General features: G+C 47.1%; 1 protein-coding gene across 5 annotated transcripts in view; it reads right to left on the bottom strand.

The window, feature by feature from the left end:
- Positions 1–19,475, bottom strand: part of GRIN2B (glutamate ionotropic receptor NMDA type subunit 2B) — a 207,213-nt gene that overhangs the window by 78,064 nt on the left and 109,674 nt on the right. The window lies entirely within an intron of this gene.

Raw genomic sequence — 19,475 nt, 5'->3', positions numbered from 1 at the left:
GGTCTATTGTTTTCTTAACTGTCAGACTGTCCAGAATGACACTGTGGGGAAGAGGAGGAGGCAAATACACATTTCACAGTTCAGTGGCTTATATGACATCTCCGTGGCACTCTGACAGTTTCCCCTGTTCATATATTTCACTTCAATTCACAATCCTGTTGCATGGAGTAGATTTTGCCTTTATACACCTGCTCTGGCACCAGTAGCATCACATCACGGTGAGAGGCAGAGGTGACCAAGCTGCCTGCAGGGCTAGCCCCAGGACTCTGCCCTCCCATACTTTGCTCAGTTCTCCTATAAATTACACAAGCAACATTTCCATTACAGACATGAGAGGTTCTTCTGCTCTATTACACCATGACACCAGGAAACATTTCCTGATATTCAGCTTCAGTTTGTACCTTCTGAACCCGATTTGAACCAATTTCAAGAAAAAAAGGAAAAAAAAATCTGTTCTTTCAGTGGGTTCACACTTTCCCACTATCTGTACACAGAGAATTCCCTGCTAGTTTAATGAAAGCATTGGTAACAAGGAAACTTCTTCAAACAAATAAAAAAACAGGTCATGATTTTAGCTTCTTCCTGTTCCCAAACTTTTTTGTCCTAACTCCATTAATCAACCAAACTCATCCACTAATTCCCCATTACCAAGTGCAACCAGCAATTATGTTTACTTCTAAAGGAAATTCCACACTTGCTCCATGTTGTGACCTTCAGGGGACATGCACAGCATAGGAAACACAGCCATAAGGGAGCCCAGTGTGAAACATTTGCAACAAGATGATTTTCAAAGGCAGACTGTTAGTTATTTTCCAAAAGCTGGACCCATTCAGCACCCAAACACTGAGAGAACCCCAAAACATCAGCTGCATGGAAAATATTAGCCACGTAATTGTTTGTAATGGTGTAAAACATCCCATGTCAGGACCACACATGCTCTTTTTCTGGCATTCTTTTCCCGGCCATTTGCATTGCTCTGGTACTGAGGAATGCCAAGCACAAACCATCGCTGGGTATGTGCAGCCTACCAGACCTATGTAAGGTTCTGGTGGTGGGGAGGACCTTCCAGTGGACCAAGATTACAGCTACACCCATTTCATGACTTCTCTGCACTGGCCACCAGAGTAAAGACAAAGCAAGGCTCCAAGAAGATGAGGATGCCATTAGCCTGATGGGAGTTGCAGCTTTATATGTCAGTAGTTAGGAAGCAGTGCCAACACCTAATTAAACAAACAGCAATATTAAACAGTTCTCAGCCCTCTTTCCCCTCCCACTCGAGAATGATGGCACTATGGGAATCTCCCTTGCACAGCCTGACAAGAAGAGTTCACAGAAATCAGCAACAGATATGACACAAGAGGGTGTCATTTCTGTTTGTTTTCCACCAGAAAGATTAGAACCACTAATAATAATCAAGGAGGGATCATCAGCGGCTCCAATCCTTGGAGCTGCCTTGAGATTTACACTTAAAGTGGCACTAAAATCCCTTGCTTCACACCTTAATGACTGAAATTAGTGTCCAAATTTGGCACAGTAACTCTTCAGAGGGTTTTCTCTTGAACCCATTAGCAACATGTTTACAAAAGTTTGCAGGAGGAGTGCAGAAGAAGCAGCTCCCCCCAGCTTTCCCTGCACTCCTGCATTTTGCGGGGTCCCATCACCTACACAGGGATGCAGGGAGAGAGCGGCACACGGGAAGCTGCGGGGTTTGCTTGGGTGTGCTGAGCAAGGGGATGCCTGTGTGACAAAGCATCGGGGCTTGAAGGACTCCCCGGCAGGCCAAGTCAGCAGCGTGCTGCAACGCAGCCACACTCCAGTGGCTCTGCCCTCCATCACCACCGCAGCGAGAGTCATCCCCTTCGGCAGCAACGCTGCCCTGGTAGGCCAGCACCACTGCTGCCTGCTCTGGCCAGGGGAATTTGTTTCCTCCCTACAGCCTACACATGCTCCAGTCCCCAGACAGGCAACCAGGGGGCTGGGAGACTCCCTGGCATGTCTGCACTGAGCCACCAGCTGCAACAGGGGCACAACGTGAGGGCGGCAGGCTGTGCATGCAGGTGAGGTAACCCAAGATGAAACTGTGCCGGTAATGGGCTTAATCCATGATTCCCTGGATGTTTTGGACTCCAAGATGGAGAGAGAAAAGGGGCGAGGGGGGGCAGACACAGGCAATTTAATTTAATTTGCTAGAAATACCTTTCAGCAAAGAATTTTGCTTATGTGGGCATTTCTGGAGTTGCTTGATGCAAGCACAGAAGGGTTGAGCCCTTCCCCAGCCTGGTGGAGATGCAGAGGGCGCAATGCCCAAACTCAGCCGGGTGGGAGCAAAACACACATGACACTGTGGAAACAGGCTGACATTGTGAGCCCCATGGTACAAACAAGCAGGCAGGAACAAAGAAGGAAGGGACATGTCCTTAGGCACAAGGCAAATCAGACTCGGGGGGACCCGTCTCCCCATCCTTGTGCTCTGACCATTAGGTAGCATCACCCGCCCTAGAAGTGAGGCTGTCAGCCCTGCAAGCTAATGGAGAGTGTTTCAAAGGCTGGTTGGCATAGGAAATAGAGCATTAAAACCACATCAGATGGCCAATTTAGGACCAGCAGAGAGATGATGACATTTTAAATGGTTTCAGCTAGTGATGGAGAAAGTCTGGAGAGGCAAATGTGGTAGGTGGAGGGGGTTTGGGGGTAGAAAGGAAGGATGTTAACTGAATTTTTCTCTGCCCCAGAGACAACTCTGAAGGAGATGCATTTGAAATCAGCACTAACCACTCCTACTTCTGCCTCCAGTACCTTGCTGGGAATCAGCTGCTCCTGAACCTGCTGACTGGGTGGGCAAATCTGGACATTGCCTTGGTTCAGTCCATCGCACCCCACGCCTCACACATGTGCGTGCACACAGACACTCCCCTGTGCCCTGTTGTTAACCTCCAATGAGACAAGCAGTCTGTCTGAAAAGGCTTGATTATCCTAACACGGACTGCTTCCCTGAATAAGACAGGCCATATAAATAAAACAGCCTCTCCACCATCAGCATCAGGGAGTCATGTCAGCAGTCCAGCACACGAGGGAAAAATAGGGTGTAGGTGGAGGGTGGGAAAATAAAGGCTCTGGGATACCTCTGCCAGAGAGGATTTCCAGGGTAAAAGGCAGGTGGAATGCGATGCAGGATAAGAGGATGGGGATGCAGACCACCATCAGCCTCTATGGAAACTCACTGTAACGTGAAACACTGAGGCCAAACGTAACAGCAGTGAGGTGAAGGCAGTGAAAGGCATTTACCCTGCAGAATCTGAATGGTGAAATAGCCTTTTTCTTTCCCCTAGAGACAGCATTAAAACCCCACCAGCCAGAGGTACCAGGGACAGGGATAGCTGCCTGCCCAGACCCACTTCATGCCCAGGAAAGAGCAAAGACAAGCACGTTACTGCATTTTAGCACAAGTGCCCACAGCTCCAAACCATGTTCCCTCGCTTAGCACCAGCAAGACCTACCCAGCCTGGGTTGATGCAAACAGCCTGGGCAGAGTGCATCAGTTCTGCCCTGCAGCAAGTCCTGCCCGCCCTTCACGCCTGCTCCTGGACAAGGATGGACAGACAGAAAGGTAGGTGGACTCAAAGAACAGGGAAAAGGGAGTTTAGGACCAGTGTATTTATCTACAAATGGGAATTCTGACCTTCAAGTGGCAAGTGATTGACAAATAAAGAATTAACCAGCACTAACTATGCTGTTAATATCTTCTGCTCTTGTCTGAGAGACTGAAATAGTGTAGGGGTTTTTAATGAGAAAACTGCATCTGATCCCTTCGACTTCTGATTTAAACCTCCATTCTCCAAACCTATGGAAAGCTTAAAATAATACAGATGTTTTTTCTCCATACCATTGCTCGGCATTTCCGTGGCTGCCTATGCCTCAGAGGACAGCCAACACCTGCACAACAGCCATCCAGACCCAGCTGTGAGTGCATGAATTCTCTTGAGATAAGGCAGTCTCCACGGGGTATCAAACCCAACTGCTCAGCCCCAAAAAGGGGAGAACAGGCTCCTCCTGGGCCTTCTATCAAACTCCCCCGTGGCTGGTACTGACCCTGGCCGAGCCTTTCAGAGGCTCTCCCACCGCTCACCGCCCCGTGCTGCCCCAGCCTCCCGTGCTGCCTCCGCGGCTGCGGTGCCGGTGGCTTATGGCGTTGTGAAAGGCGGTCACATCTGGCTGTGTCTATGTAACAACTGTCCAGTGTCAGGTACGATTTACAGCAAAAGGATTCCATGCAAAGGGCACGAGTGCAGCTCATTTTACGTAACAAGGGGCATAGACTCTGTTCTTTCTGCCATCATGAAGAACAAAACAGAAGCAACCATTGACTGGGAAAATTAAATCTTAAAGGAACAGTATCTCACTCTTCTTCATTTGTTCCTGTCTCTCTCGCTGTCAGTGTTACCACTGAATCGGGGGAGATGCACTGCAAGAAAGAAAGCAAGTGTAGAAAAGAGACCAACCAAATTGCAAATTGTGCAGGCATCCTGCACCAGAAAATCTGTCCAGGCTACAGCCATTTTATATGGCTGGGAACCAACCTGACCAGCAGGCTTATAGAAATGCCCAGAGCTCAAGATTGTTTTCATTAAGCAAAGAGGTTAGGAGAGCATCTAGATTAGGCAATATCCCTCAGGCTACAAGATAACAGAGATATAAGAGATTAATTTGGTTTCTCCCTGCTGTCCACACCTTTTAAAAAGACAGGAGGGCAGATACTGGGCTGGAATAAATCAGTGATATTCAGCTGACATCTATGGAGTGATACTGTTTGATCTGCTGAGATTCTGGCCCCTCACCTCTAGGAAGATGAATTTTCTTGGTGCTTGGTCCTGACCTGTGAAATAGGCGGAAGACAAATTTCTACTGATCTGTCCTTGCTGTTTCTCCATCATATTCAGCAAAGTTGTTTTGAAAACAATGTACATGTGTGCTGAGACTTCCAAGTGACACTGGAAGGATGAATCTTTTTCCATCACTCCTTCCCTAAATCATAAAAAAAATGGTACTTCCACTTTATTTCCCATTTCTCCTATTTATCTACCATGAATTTGTCATTTCAGAAAGACTCCGAGCTGACAGTTCCAGGGGACTGAGGATATATCTATCCTTAGAGTACATAGAGAGCCAGAGCAATGGCAGGGCTGCTTTCCTGCACGCATTGCTTGATCCTAATGAGATGGGACCATTCCTGAGAACAAGCAGCAAAGCTCACTTTCCACAGTCTGTGCAGTCCCCAGCCTCCCTCCTGAAAATGTAAGAGGAAACTCAAGCACTGCAGCACGGGGTTTTGCAGCACGGACAGATGTCCATCAGGAAGCAGACAGCGGGGGGACTTATGGTGCAGGGTCACCGAACTACCCCCCTCACTGGGGAACATGGGGTCAGCTCCAACCTAGGGCAGCAATGGCAGTAATGACATCAAGGTGAAAGGCTGCTGGTCCAACTGCTTCAGTGAGCTTCAGAGTGTCCACAATAATTTTTTCTTCCCTGTACCTAATACCATCTAGGACCTGATCTCCCACTTGGCTTTTCATCCTGTGTAGTCATTGCCTTTGATAGAAAGGCTAAAAGAGGTGCTGCCATTCAGGTCTAGTGGCATTTTACACTCCCTTTGCTAGGGTGCTGCTGACAGTACCAAGGCCAGACTGTGAGTGCTAGGTCACTTGTAGCAAACGTAGGTATACGAGGTGACCTGTTTATGGAAAAAAGGGCAGGATCAACCTTCAGTTTGCCCCATCTGCTATGTCAGTCACAGCAATATCTTGAAAACCCAACCAAAGCCAAATTTTTCTCACACACATCCTGACTGACCTATTTTCACAAATGCCAGCACCAAGAAAAATTACCTATCAAAACCACTTTTTAAATGGGATAGGGGGATACAAACTCGGCAACAACATTTTCTCATGAGGAGGTCAACAGTTTTTCAGAGAGAAAGAGAACTATAAGATCGGAAAACTGTAATGACACTGGACAGAAAATGAAGCTTCTGGCACGGTCATGCTCCCACACAGTCTGGTCTGTGGCGTGATACCTTCTGCCCTTTCTTTTATGGACAAGAGCCCCAGTTAAAATACATCTGTAATGTGCCACCCTGAAAGAGTCCTACAAGGAACACCATCACCTCAACAGGGGAAGGGATATCACTGGAGATTTTGTCCATCCAGGTTTCATGAAGGAGAAACAGGAATATAAAATTCCCATGCTCCTAATCACAAGAGACAGCAAATAGGATTTCCATGTAAAAATATTCAATTTTAAACCCAAACTATTTGATTTATGACTTTTCTTCTAAAATTATCTTTTTTGCTGGGAAAATGATACAGTCCTAAGTAGCTTGAGAATATAACTTTACACCTTCTAGCCTCACTGGAAATAAAACAGAAACAAGGAAAAGTGTTTTAAGAGCATACTCTGGTTAAAGCTGGAAATATCTATAAATTGCATAGGAAATCAGTCTATTCTCAGAAATCCAAAAAGCTTTGATAAAAACAAATATACTTCTGAATTGACTCACCAAACCCATAAGTAATAGAAAATAGCTAATAGAAAAATAGCTTTAAGGTCAAAATTGTTACAGTGACTGGATAAAATAAAAACTAAATGTTCAGACCAAAATAGGATCAAGCTGCAAAGCTTTACTGAGTTAATAAATTCCTGCCAATTACTTTTTTAAAGTATTATTTTTTTATTGCTACATCTTTCCATCCTTCCTTATTCATTAGGAACAGATAACATATCACTTTTCTCCAAAGTAAAACTAGTCTTCAAGGTATTTCTCCCATTTGCAAAGACTAAGAATCTGCTTACACGGGGCAGTAAAAGCATAGAAAATTACACTTGTCAGAACAGCCGACAGTGGGTCATAATTACGTCTTGGCATCCACCTAACAGGTCACTGAGGGAAGCCATACCACTAGGAACAGGCAAATAGTGAAAGGTTAAGCGATGTCCTTCAGATTTGTTTATCTGTCCTAGGGCACGGTCATACAAACATTGATAGGACAAGCAGTCACAGAACAGAAGTCAAATGAGGCTCTTTACAGTGATTTTTCATCTGGGATGATGTTTTTCAAGCTCTGTCAATTTGCAGATCCATGAAGAATATTCCAGTTGAACTACTGCCCCCATACAGTGAATTTAATCCCACTGACAACAGCCTTACTTTTCTTAATCATTTTTGCACATCCCTTTGGAACCTCCCATGGACCCACATGGCTGTGGGCCACAGCTTAAAACAACTGGCCAAGTAGACGTGGTTGTCAACAACCCCTTTGGCCTTCTGAAGGTGGCTGGTGCACTGGGAGTCAACCATCAGGGCATCTCGGTATTTACCCAGTGCTCATTCCAGTTTCTGCCCTGGGAGTCAAGACCAGCAAGCAGGTGAGCATACCAATTTTCCTCTAGAGTTTTCAAGACTTTCTTGCTTGCAGAAAACCACTCAAATCTGCCAGAAAGGTCCCTCTCACCACTGCCAGAAGCCAGACAAGGCTAAACTAGTTGCAGAGATTGAAATAAATCCCTTTATTACATTTTCTGAAACAGCAGACTAACTTAACTTTTTCGACCCACCAAGAAACCACAAGCAATTTGGGGGTTACTCAACGTTTATCAAGTGTTGAAACCATTCATGCATTTGCAAGGGCAGTAAATTCACAGTGCTCGCAGGAGCAGAGCCACTGCCTGCAAGGAGACTCCGTCCAAAAAGTGTGACTGGATTTTCTTCAGTCTGTAGTGGTTCGGCCAAGATGGCACCCTATCACTTTCTTCCCAATCACATCTCCAAGGGGGAATCAATGAAAACCAACAAACAAATAATCACTCCTGTCAGTAACCGGGGGGTCTGGAGGCTGCTCCTCCTTTGCCACAGGAGCTGCTCCCTCTCCGCTGCTGCTCCCTCTCCCTTCTCCCTCTTTCTCTCCCTCCGTGGGTTGATGTTTCCATGGCAACGTGTTCTTTAGTGCCGCTGAAATTACATTGCATTTAAAGCATTAACCCTTCCTTGGGCTGAGGAAGGTCTCAGAACAATTTACAGTTTTGTTTTGTTTTTTTTTTGTTCCCCCTCCCTTTTAAACTTCCTTGTGATCTTTTTCCTTGCAGCATTAGTAAAACCTCATTCTGCCCAAGAAGACCTCCCAGCTAGCATTTGACAAGGGGCACAGGATGCATCACCAGTGGGGTAGTGTCTAATTTAAGATCTCTTCTTTCTTTTTTTTTTCCTACACGAAACCATTAATGCATTTCTCTGCAGACTACATGCAAACAGGGAAAATGCTGCAGTAGCAAGGAAGGTGAAGAGTGAGACAGAAGGAGAAGCAAGCAAGCCACGAGCTGGCACATGTGGAGAGCACAGCTTCAGTTAATACCAGAGGTGAACCCTTGTAGCCCCGCACCGAGCAGCAGCTTCTTCATTGCAAAGTGCCATAATCACAGACCTCACCATGCTCCTCGAGCCTGCCTCCTCTTCTTCTTCACAATCATGTCTGTAATTAGCCACCCTTGTCTTCGCTTGCAGTTAGCACTCCAAACGCTGCTGTTACGCTTGCTGCAATGTGTACCCTCCTCAGCACCAGCACCCTTCCCTGTGCTGCGACTTCTCCACCCAAACTGCCGTCTCTGCTCTCCTTCCCATCGGCACTCTACTGCCAGCCATCACCTCCATCAGCACTTCCAACGCAGCCATTGCTGGGGCACTGCTGCCTTCACTGCAGCCAGCTCAACCGCACGACCACTGGCACTTTCTGTGCTCCCACTGTGGGCCAACAAGGCTTTGAAAGCCAAGATGTTCCCATCCAGGTGCCCGCTGGACTGCAGGTCCCAAATCAAAAATTACTCTGCAAATCCTCAGCCCCCAGCCTTTGCTTATCCCCACCCTGGTCACCCCCCCATAACCCCTCTGTGCTTTTCTTCCACTGACATCATCCCTTTTTCAAACACTGGGAAAATATAAAAGGGAGATAAATACCAAGAATCTCCTTCCAGTCTTTTGCCTGGGTTCCTACACTCAGGCATGCCTCCTTTCTGCCCCAAAGCCCCATGACTTGACAGCTTGCAAACCCCTTTCTTTACCTCAACCTGCACAGCTACAGGGTCCATATTCCCTTGCACCATCTATTTTGGGTTTCCCAACACACACTGAATCCTTCAAACGTATCTCACCATTCTCAACTCTTGCCCCAAAAGTCAGAGTGTGAAGCCTCCTGCTTTGAGATGGGTGCATATGTAGTGCCGTGAGGATGGATCAGTGTGGGAGGAAGATGCTATTCTGAAATGAATGATAAATATGGATAATAAGCTCAACCTAAGTCTTTTCTGCCTGTCTCTAGTGGGTTCCCAATATGGGAGATAGAAATATCATGGGTACATTTTGAACATGGCTGGGAACATTGCCAAAGTCCTACTCAGAGTTCACACATTTACATCATTTATATCACATCCGACTTGTGCCTTGTATTATTAACTTCGTAGAGTGTTTTGTGATGTAGTTTGTAGTCCAGGCTCTGTTAAATAAAGTTACATGCCCTCTCTCTCTTCCTTTTGGTAAAAGAGAGAGTTATGTCTGGGGCTACACAAGGTCTTGCTAAGCAGGAGGGTGACTGTGTCTGCTGATACGGTCAGTGCACTCCTACATTCTCACACAGTGCTCTGGAAAACCTTTTGGGATCCATTCCAGGGGCCTGAAAGGTCCAAAAAGAAAGGAAATATTTGCCTTCTGGTCAACAGTTCAACTCCTAGACCAGATTGGTACTGACTGAAGATTTTTTCTCTGCTGCTGGATGTTCAGGATCCTCTGTGAAACATACAGATGGGGTCCACCTGCCCGTGCCCAACATGGCACTGCGACTACTCGGGCTTCTTCCTCAGCAGTGTCAGAAAAGAGGTTGAAGACAGAAGGAGACAAGCAACCCAGGGCATGGGACTGAAGAAATTATGTTCATCTAGAACAGAGTAAAGGCATATCGACAAGGAAAGAGGTAGAGCATTGCTGGCAGATAGGGCTTTTTGCCTTCTGCAGGACAGACCACAGTCTGTGGCAGCTGAAAAACCATCACCTTCCAGGAATTCATGCAAAAGAAGAGGAGCTACAATGTCCCAGCACTGTGACTTTATGGTTTTGTAAATTGATAATTTTTCCAACAGCCTGAAAAGACTCCAGGTTATACTCCATCACCTAGCCCACATGTCCCATTTAGACTCTGACTATTACGGCATCTGAGGCCAGGCAAGCAGCAAGTGACTCAGATGCCTGGTACACACAGACAATAGGGAGAGGTAACCACAATGCATAGTTTAGGTGTCTGCCGCAGGCTGCCTGAATGTAGCTGTCTATATAAAAAAGAAACAAAATGTGCATCCTCAATGTTTCCTGAACAAGAAGAGAGAGAGGAGTCAAATCCAGCCTGTGTTGCTGCAACTCCAGTGAAGTAAATGTGCCATTTTACTCTAGAGCTGCGTTTGATCTTGATTACTCCTCTGCTTCTTCTCTGGGAAAAGGTCAGTTTAAAGAAGCCTCAGGCGTGATGCTAACATCGCGTCCAATAAAAGACTCTCAAGAGGTCTGAAATAAGTACAAGGTCCAAATTTGGGATATATTATCTGAATCCTTTCCTTTCTCCCTCTTGAACAGTCAGAGTGAGAAATCTCCCAAGAACATTTCTTTGCTCAGGAGACTTCCAGTACTCCTTGGACCTAGAAATACCGTGAATAAGGTTTTCCAACGTGCATCTGAGGATCCCAGCCCACAGTGCCCACTGCAGGAAGCCTGAACACAGCACAGATGGAAACAGCAAGCGTTCTGGGAGTGAGACCAGAAGTGAGAGTGAGAACATTTCCATGTAGAGTGCAGCAAAGGGTCAATTCCCACATCTATTACCATACCACAGCTCCCTCCAGCTCAACCAGCTCTGCTACCCAGAGCAGCAAAGCTATCAGAGTACCCCAGTGCTTTTCAGAGATACCTAGGCAAGTTTATTTAAACTGAGCAGAAACTTAACTGATTTCACCTTTAATTGGTGCTTAAAGTAACAAACTAAAATGTAACCCACAAACCTCACACACGAGTCCTGACAGAGTGTGGACATACTCTGAAAGCTTGGGAATTGGCATGAGCACCAGGTGGGATAATGTGGGCTCTAGTTCTGGTCTCATTCAGTACCTTTGGCTGCATCATTTCCGCAGCTCTTGCTGTGCACATATCGTGGCAGCGTGTGAGTTGTCTGCACCCTTTTCTGTTGGCAGCAGTCACTATGATCACTTCAGAAAAAGCAGCCTCCAGAGGAGGCACCTTTCAGAAATCTCTCACTCCTCCTTTTTCTCCAACATGTCTTGGGCACTTAAACGTCACTGATTCAGACTCCAGACTCCAAATGACATGGTCCCTTCAAAAAACCGGTTATAACCTCCAGTGTCACGTAAGCACTTCTCAATGCCATAATCCTGCCGGGGTCCTCATCAGCTGGAGCTCCCCTCTGCAGCTTCCCACCACCCCTGCTCCGAGAGGACCTCCGAGTCCAAGACAGAGACTTCCTTCTTGCCCAGGGACAAGGTTTTGAAGAGGCAGATGGAGACTTCCCTACCCACACATTAAACTGAAAACCAAACTTCTAGCACCAAAAAAAAAATCCAACGGGGTGGGGGGGATCTGAAATTCTTTGTGGATTATGACTTTTCCATGGCAACAGGCATGAGAAACAGGAGGGCTGGGGAGGGGGGCGAGGAGAGGGAGAGAGAGGGAAAGGAAGGCAGAGCAGGAGGAGGGAGCGAGCAGCACTGGTACATTGCCATGGAAACCCTCTTGCATCGGCAGCCAACTGCCAAAGTCAGTCAGGATCCCAGAAATGGGCTTGGAGGGGGGCCTGGGAGGGGCTGGGGGCATGGGAGCCATCATCTGGCCAGCCCCAAGGGTACCCCATCCCCACAAATCCCAGCCCCACTCCTCTTCCCCACCAGCCGTGACATTCCTGGTGCCCTTATCTCCGCCATACAGAGCCAAATTTGGCCCAGCGGGAGTGGGAGGAAATATGGATCGGCAAACGAAACAACCAGGGCGGGCAGGAAGAAACGAGGCAGAGAGGGATAATTTTTCTGATAGCCATTGGTTTGCTTTCCACCTTTCTGGATTGATTTGGACCACACAGATGTATTTGTTTTCACACCCCAGATGGCTGTAGAAAGAGGACGCCACTCCTAATCACTGAAATTGAGATGGAAATGTTAGTTCCCTCCAAACTTAGCTACTGAGGCAAGAAGAAGGGCTGTGTCTGACTAAAAGTTGCCGGGTCCACGTTTGCATAGGGCCACAGCTCTTTCGACTGTGTCTATCCCACTCAGGACAGCAAACGTCCCAACCTATCTCTAAGACATGACAGATGCCACCATGTTGCAGCCAAGTGAAAAATTAGAGGAGATCCTGCTAATGGAAATGAAGCACCCTGTGAAAATGAGTTAATATTGCCTTCTAACCCTCTTCTGCAACACTTGGAGGGCAGGCAGCTTGGTGAAATGAACGATCAGCCATTCACACCCCTTTGCACGCTGTATTTCATCAGAAGGCTTTTGCTGCCATAAGAAGCAGTCAAAGACAGATTTTGGAGAAAGAACTTAAAAAGGGCTGGCAACTTCTGTGAACCCTTTTTAGTATTTATAGTTGTACCCCTAGGACGGTAAGGGATGGATGAGTCGTTTCAGGCTGCAGACGGCTGCAGACGGCAGGAAGGAATTGACTCCTACTCCAACCACACAACTGGCTAAGCAAATTGTGGAGGAAGATTCCCTTCTCCTGAAGCATCTGTTATCACCCATCTGATTGCACAGTGAATCAGTAGTATGAGGACAGGCTGCTGTGAGGGTGGGGGAAGAGGGAGAGAAAGATTTTAAATCAGACAGTTATAAAGCAAGGAGATGCCAGTTTCCACTTTGTCACAGGAAAGGACATGGACCAAACAGAAAGGGCCTGGTTTGTATACTTTTAAACTATGTGTTTGGATTACTACTGATAGTATAGCACCAATGAAGCAGCTTAACTTTTAATGCAACAGTAGCTTGGTACTCCCACATATCTTTCAGAGCAGAGGATCCCAAAGGGCTCTGCACTCTGACCATTCATCTCTCTAAATCATCTGCACTGATGAAAAAAAGCAGCCAGCCTGCACTGACAATGCTACAGCAGAAGCAAAATCTGTGCTCCACACACAGAGCCCAACCACAGCTCTGCTGGACTACCAAGTGATTCACCTGCACTGCTGTGCTTATTACTGAGATTGGAGCCCAAGCCCAGGCCACCAGACCACTTCTAAGATACTGTCACCACTAGTCATGTTACCTGGGACAAAGGGAATGAGCATGGACAGTGGCAGAATTTGTCCTAACTTCCCTGACGAGGGAAGAGCAGCTGGCTGACTCTTCTGAGCTCCATAACTTCCTGGGTGTCTGATACAAAGCTACCACAATGATGCCTTCACGAGCTCAGCATCAGGGTGAAAATTGTCAATATTGGCCCAGGCTCCTACCTGGACTGTTGGTGGGACCTGAAACCAGTCTGCATTTTGGAGGAGGAAAAAGGAAATTATAATAATGATCTGTTATGGACTTATGTAGTAAACTGGTCAATGTGGAAAAGAGTCAGCACAGGATTAGTTTTTTCACATGGACTTTACTTGGGCAGCAACCAATAAATCAAGTCCAACTCAGTGCTGACTTCCAGATCTATATTGAGAAGAACATGGTAAGCCTGTTCTGTTGGGACCAGCTTCAAACAGGTGAGCTCACAAGGGATCTTTCTATTCAGGCTGGGCCCATTTAAAAACTTGAAGTAAGGTGATGGGTGTCATTCGGTAGGCCAATATGAGGGATGATACTGGGGCAAGGTAGTAGGCCCAGATGAGTTCAAGTTTGGGTCATAGCTAGCTGTGAGATGTGGTCTGATTCAGAGCCTGGACAAGGTGCCAAGCTCCATGGGCAGGAAAAAGATGGGAGGGCTCCCTCTCTGCCCTAATTTTGACCCACTAGTTGAGACACCACTGTGATCCCTACCCAAAAGGCACCAGTTTCCTTCTCCAGCAAAGTTGCACCTTCGACTTCATCAAAGGTGAGGGCAGTACCCAAAGGACATGGCTCTCTTGAGAGCACAGTTCTCAGCCCAGAGCCCTCCACTGTGCATACAACAACTAACCATGCACCAATAAAAGGAGCCAATCCCAAATATTTTCTTCCTGACCTCACCATCACAATTACTCTTCAGAAGTACTCTGCAACACAGGATGCACGAGTCAAAAAGGGAAAGAACGATTTCTTGTGGCCCAAAGTCTAGTTCCAGAGACCTTCTACTTCTGAGCTCAGCAGGGGCTCCCAGCCAGCTCACTCCCAGTTATTTACTGGTCAGAGACAGTACCAAACAAGAGCCTGCCCCTGGAAGCTGGACTCCTATGGGCTACTTTGTGCCTGGCACTGAACTTTTCTTATCCTTGTATGCCCTGCACCTGCGTCTGCCTTCACAGAAATGGATAGGCTATTAAATATGGACTTGTATCACTTACAAGAGCTTTGCTGGCCCATCTGTGAAATTGCTCTCTGTCTCTTGAAGGCATGCACAAGAGACGTTCTCTTCCCCCTGTCCTCATCCTCCACTGACGGATCGGGTCTGTCAGCTTGTCAGCTCTCATTGGGCACTGTTTGACATCAGTCCACATTGGGGCAGTGAAAATCTGTTTGCAGTCAGCTCTTCCACTAGCTTCTGTGGAAGAGGGGAGGCTGACCCACTCCAAAATATGCTGCCTCAGCTGGCTACAAAACAGCCACAGATGATAGTGGTGTTAGAAAACAGCTTGAGCCAGGATGGCAACGCTACAGGTTTCTTTAGGGTCTGTTGGGCAGGGGCAGGGAGAACGCTGAGAGCTGGGATGGGGACCTCATGGCTCCTGGATCCCCCGCACAGACATTGCCACCAAGACCAGTAGCCAGTGACTGAAGAAGAGGAAGTTTGCATGGTGAAGGTTGTGCAGGGACGCAGCTTGGTGGCCTGGGCCCTGGAATAACGTTCTGAGCATCCCTGGCCTCTCAAGTTGCAAATGTCATCTGTCAATCCCAGGCTCAGTCCTTCCGGAGCAGTTCTGACGGGGTAGCTGAGAAGGGACATCAGAGGCTAGCTAGGCCTGCAGTACCTCCAGAGGGTCAATTGCCATGGTACATCAAGTAGCCAGTCATTCAAAATAGGGTTTCTTGACCCTGCTTTCTTAACATCTAAAAAAATTACACTGTTTGATATCCCTGAAAATCCTTCTCAGAGTCTTTATAGAAAGCCAGAATCAAGGCTATTATGGCTATCACAGTGTCTTGGAAGGAAAATATTAAATGATTAGGAATATTAAAGTTGCCACCATGACCCCCTCCTCTCCAATTCATTTTATTCTGACATGGGAAAAACCATACCAGAATAGCTGGGTTTCTAGGAAGAAGCTGAGGTGTTATGAGGGGCAGTTCAGAGACTAAGAAGACCGAGTGCAGCCCACAGAGATTCTCAAAGGGAACCATTTTGACAGGGAAAGAGGGAACTATGCTGAAAAACTCACGTATGGGTCCAGTTTCAGCCTTGCAGTTCCACTTCCAGCTGCAAGCCCTCATTTAGCACTCACTCACTCCAAAAACATAAAGACTTTGACCCCATTTGGCATTGCAGCCCTTGATTGGCAAAACACTTCCACAGATGAGCTCTTCAAATTGTAATTTTGTGCTCTCCTGTGAAGTAAGATTTGTTTAGGCCATGAAAGGAGAAACACTTGATTGGATTTCTGTGCCTAGACAACAAGACTCCAGATACTGTCCAGACCCACCACACCATGCACTGTAAGACAAGCAAATAAAAACACACCTCAGGATGAAAATTTCACTACAGCAAACAAGATTTTTAGAGTTATAAAGAAATTCAGGTTAGAGGGAATCTCTGGACACGACCTGGTACAGCCCTCCACTCAAAGGAGGGCCAGCTTAGGTCATTTTTTTACATCCATTCCAATGAAATAACCAAACATCAAACTATGATCATTAACTTACTTGTCACCTATTGTTTCATGTCACAGTCACCCATTCTTATACAACTGCACAACACACACACACACACACAAGAGTTTTTCAGCCCCACCTTCAAACAAGTGTGAACAGAAGCAATAAGTCTTTCCAGTTACTCTAACAAATAGCATAATAAAAAACAACTAAACAAACAAAACCACTAAATCACCCTGCAGTCAGGTATGATGGGTAAAGAGTAGGAAGGCAGCTGGACCAAGAAAGGAAAGTGAAGGGCAAACAATGTGACTGTAGAAAGGGGTACATAGAGACTGTAGAGAGGTGGAGTGTTGTGGCAATGGGAACCTCTGGATCTGTTTTAGCAGTAGTGAGAAACATTAAAAAGCTCACAAGCAAGGTTTAGTTTTTCTGAGTTTCCTAGCCCAGCACTTCAGAACCAATGTGTATGGGCAGTTGAGCTAAGTAGCCATGTTTTAGATACTGAAGGGAGCCTCCTTGCTTTCAGAGTCTCCCTCCCACAGAGCCTCAGTGGGTGCCATCTGCCCGTTGGGGTCCCTGACCAGAGTATCTGCTCTCCCACCACTTCAGTCAGGAGCTACCCTTGGTGTAGGCAGAGGGTCCCATGGAAGAAATGGCTCAGCTGCACAGCTATAAGGGTGAAAGAAAGTTGACGATGACATTGGAGAGGGAGCTGCAGTTCCCTTCCAGTGTCCCTACCAGGACACACAGTAGAAAACAGAAGGATGCAAGTCCCAGAGTAAGCAGTAATCATGTGGCCAGGCTCAGTCACTTAAAGATGAGCCTGTTCTCCACCTCACAGCCCTGCCCTGTGCATCAGTTTCATTATCCATGACAATGGTGATAGACAACTCCCACCCTGGAACAGAGTTATGAGAGCATCTGCAATTCCCTCCCATCACTGACCAAATGAACTTCCTCCTGGCTCTGCAGAACTGATGCAGGAGCCTTTATTGCTCCTATCAAGCCCTCTGTAATAGATGGGGCTAGTCCTATTCAGAAAGCTGGCCAATCCATTCTGCTATCTTTTTAAGCTATTTGCCATAATACTCCCTTAAAGCAGCTATTGCCATGCTTTAATTAGACGCTGTATTTTCAAGTCTTCTCATTATAGCCTTTTACCTTTCACGCATTTTACATTTGATGTATCTTAACCCCAGGAAATACTATTTGTCCTTGGAATATTTAAGAAGGTATGGGAGGGTCAAGCAAGGAAGTCTTAAGAAATTAGTACTGAGGTAGAAGAAATATAAGCAAACTCTCTCAAAGGTGGAGGCAGCTGAAGGACTGGGAAATGCATGTGAAAGAAACAATGCCTTGAAAGCCCCCTGCAAAAGGCATCATCATGGGGTGGGGGGAAATAGATGAGAGAAAGGATGCATCTCTTGGTGCATGCTCTGGTCAGTGCCACTTGACAGAGAGATATTTTCCCACTGCACCCCTGGCAGTCCTGGGCTAGGCTTGGCAGATGTATATTCTTGTGAATTCCCTTTAATAACAGGGCCCTCTTACCCATGAATTTTTGTGAGGTTCTTCTAGAGTCAGCAGTATGGCAGCTGAGTACCTGAAGGAATTCAGTATAAACCACAAACCTGAAGAGCTTGCTTTTTACTCCAACCTCCCAGTCATTGATGATGTTGAATAAAAGGAGCTGGGGTGGGGTGGGGTGGGAGAGGGCTGTGAGCCCCCATGCACAACGCAGGGTACCCCAGCTCTGACTAGCTCTTCAGGGGCTTGTGGCACGCCTGAAGAGCCAGCTTGCTATTTCAGATGAGAGCTTCAGGCAACAGTAAGCCCTGCAGCGAAGGGCTCGGCACTCACTTGGGACTAAAAACAGAGCACTTCTTATTAAGGAGGCTGATGTAAAGCCCAGAGCAGGGGGGGCGGGGGGATGATGTGCGAAGGGAGGACATGTGATTTTCATTCAGTAAAAGAAAACCAACAGATAAAGAATGCACAAAGTTAATATCAGCTGCTTTTCCTGCCCTAGAGCCTCTTGATGCTTGGAAGCCCAAGCGTCTGGGGTGTTTTCTTCACACACACACACACCAGAAGCACGCACCACACACCCCATCAGTCTCAACTTCCGACAGTTGGAAAGAGGAGCAGATATCCAAATGATACACTAAGGAGAAGAGCTCTGCGGGGAGGAGTGCTTAACTCAGAGCAGGACTGGTCCTAGCCCAGAAATCATCCCCCCCTCCAGCTCCAGGGCTGGGGGCAGCTGTCCTGATGCCAGCCATCTCCAGCCTCTGAGCAAGCACACAGCCACTCGCTGCAAACTGGAGAGGAGCCACAGTCCACGTGGGAAGCACATGCAGGGTGGGAACACCCACATCTTCCCCATATCTATCTCTCTTCATTACTCCCCCTCTAACCTTCTGGCTTTCCCACTCTTTCTCAATGCTAGAGGCTCTCCCACTACAATAACCTTTGTGATTCAAGAGACTGAGGGCGGCACAGCCTCTAGCTCCCATGGTCCAGCACAGCAACCTCACCCACAGCAAGGGCCGAAAGGAGAACCCTCTCCAGGTCAGAGAGCTGCTAATCCCTAGCCTCTACCCTGGGGAATTCTGGGTTTGGTCACTGCCGGTCCTTTGGCTCCAGCATGTGTGCTTATAGCTATCCCCACTGCCTTCTGCCTGGCTTATACCCTGGTTTCCAGATGCTTCTCATTATAAATTGGTCCTGCTCTGCCTTCCCCTCTCCCCAAGGCACAGTGCAGCTTCTTTGCATGGTGGTAGATGGCCCAGAATCCAGGATCACTGCTAACTGCATTTGAAAGGCAGAATCAATGTGGGAAACAAGAAAGTCCATTTTAGCTTCAAGTGACAGCCAGGGAGAGCTAACGAAGACAAAGCAGCAAGGGTGGCAAAGTAAGACAGATGGACAGACAAGGAAGATGGCGCAAAATTCATATTTTCTATTACCCAGATGTAAATGGATTTGTTGCCCTGCAGCAATTTACAATAGCTAGAAGCTGGTTCGCAAAGCCCTGGAAGGAATTAGGATGCTGTAGTGTCCCAGAGAGCTGAAAAGGTGGATTTCATGCTGAGCTATTGCTCACTGGGAGTCCTTCTAGATTCACAGCCCAATCAAAATACTGGTCTCAGTATTTTCTTCACACTGTGACCAGAAGGACAGAAGAAATCTGCTCCCCTGACCACCTTCCTTCCCCCACCTAACTCAGCCATGTGCATAACGAACTAATAATTCAGTCATGCATGTTCACCACACTTTCACTGCAGCCCACATGCTCACCCACCTGCTGCCAGAATAGGCACCCCCCCATTGCCAGAGTCGGTCAGGCATGTTTCTTCTCCCACTCACGCAGTCCCACTCAGCTCCATCCACACCCTGACTCTGTGTGCCTTTAACAATTATCTCCAGCTCTGGGA

This window comes from Aquila chrysaetos, chromosome 26, assembly GCF_900496995.4.
Source record: "Aquila chrysaetos chrysaetos chromosome 26, bAquChr1.4, whole genome shotgun sequence".
Lineage (NCBI taxonomy): Eukaryota > Metazoa > Chordata > Aves > Accipitriformes > Accipitridae > Aquila > Aquila chrysaetos.
This window is presented reverse-complemented; position numbering and strand designations above follow the sequence as displayed.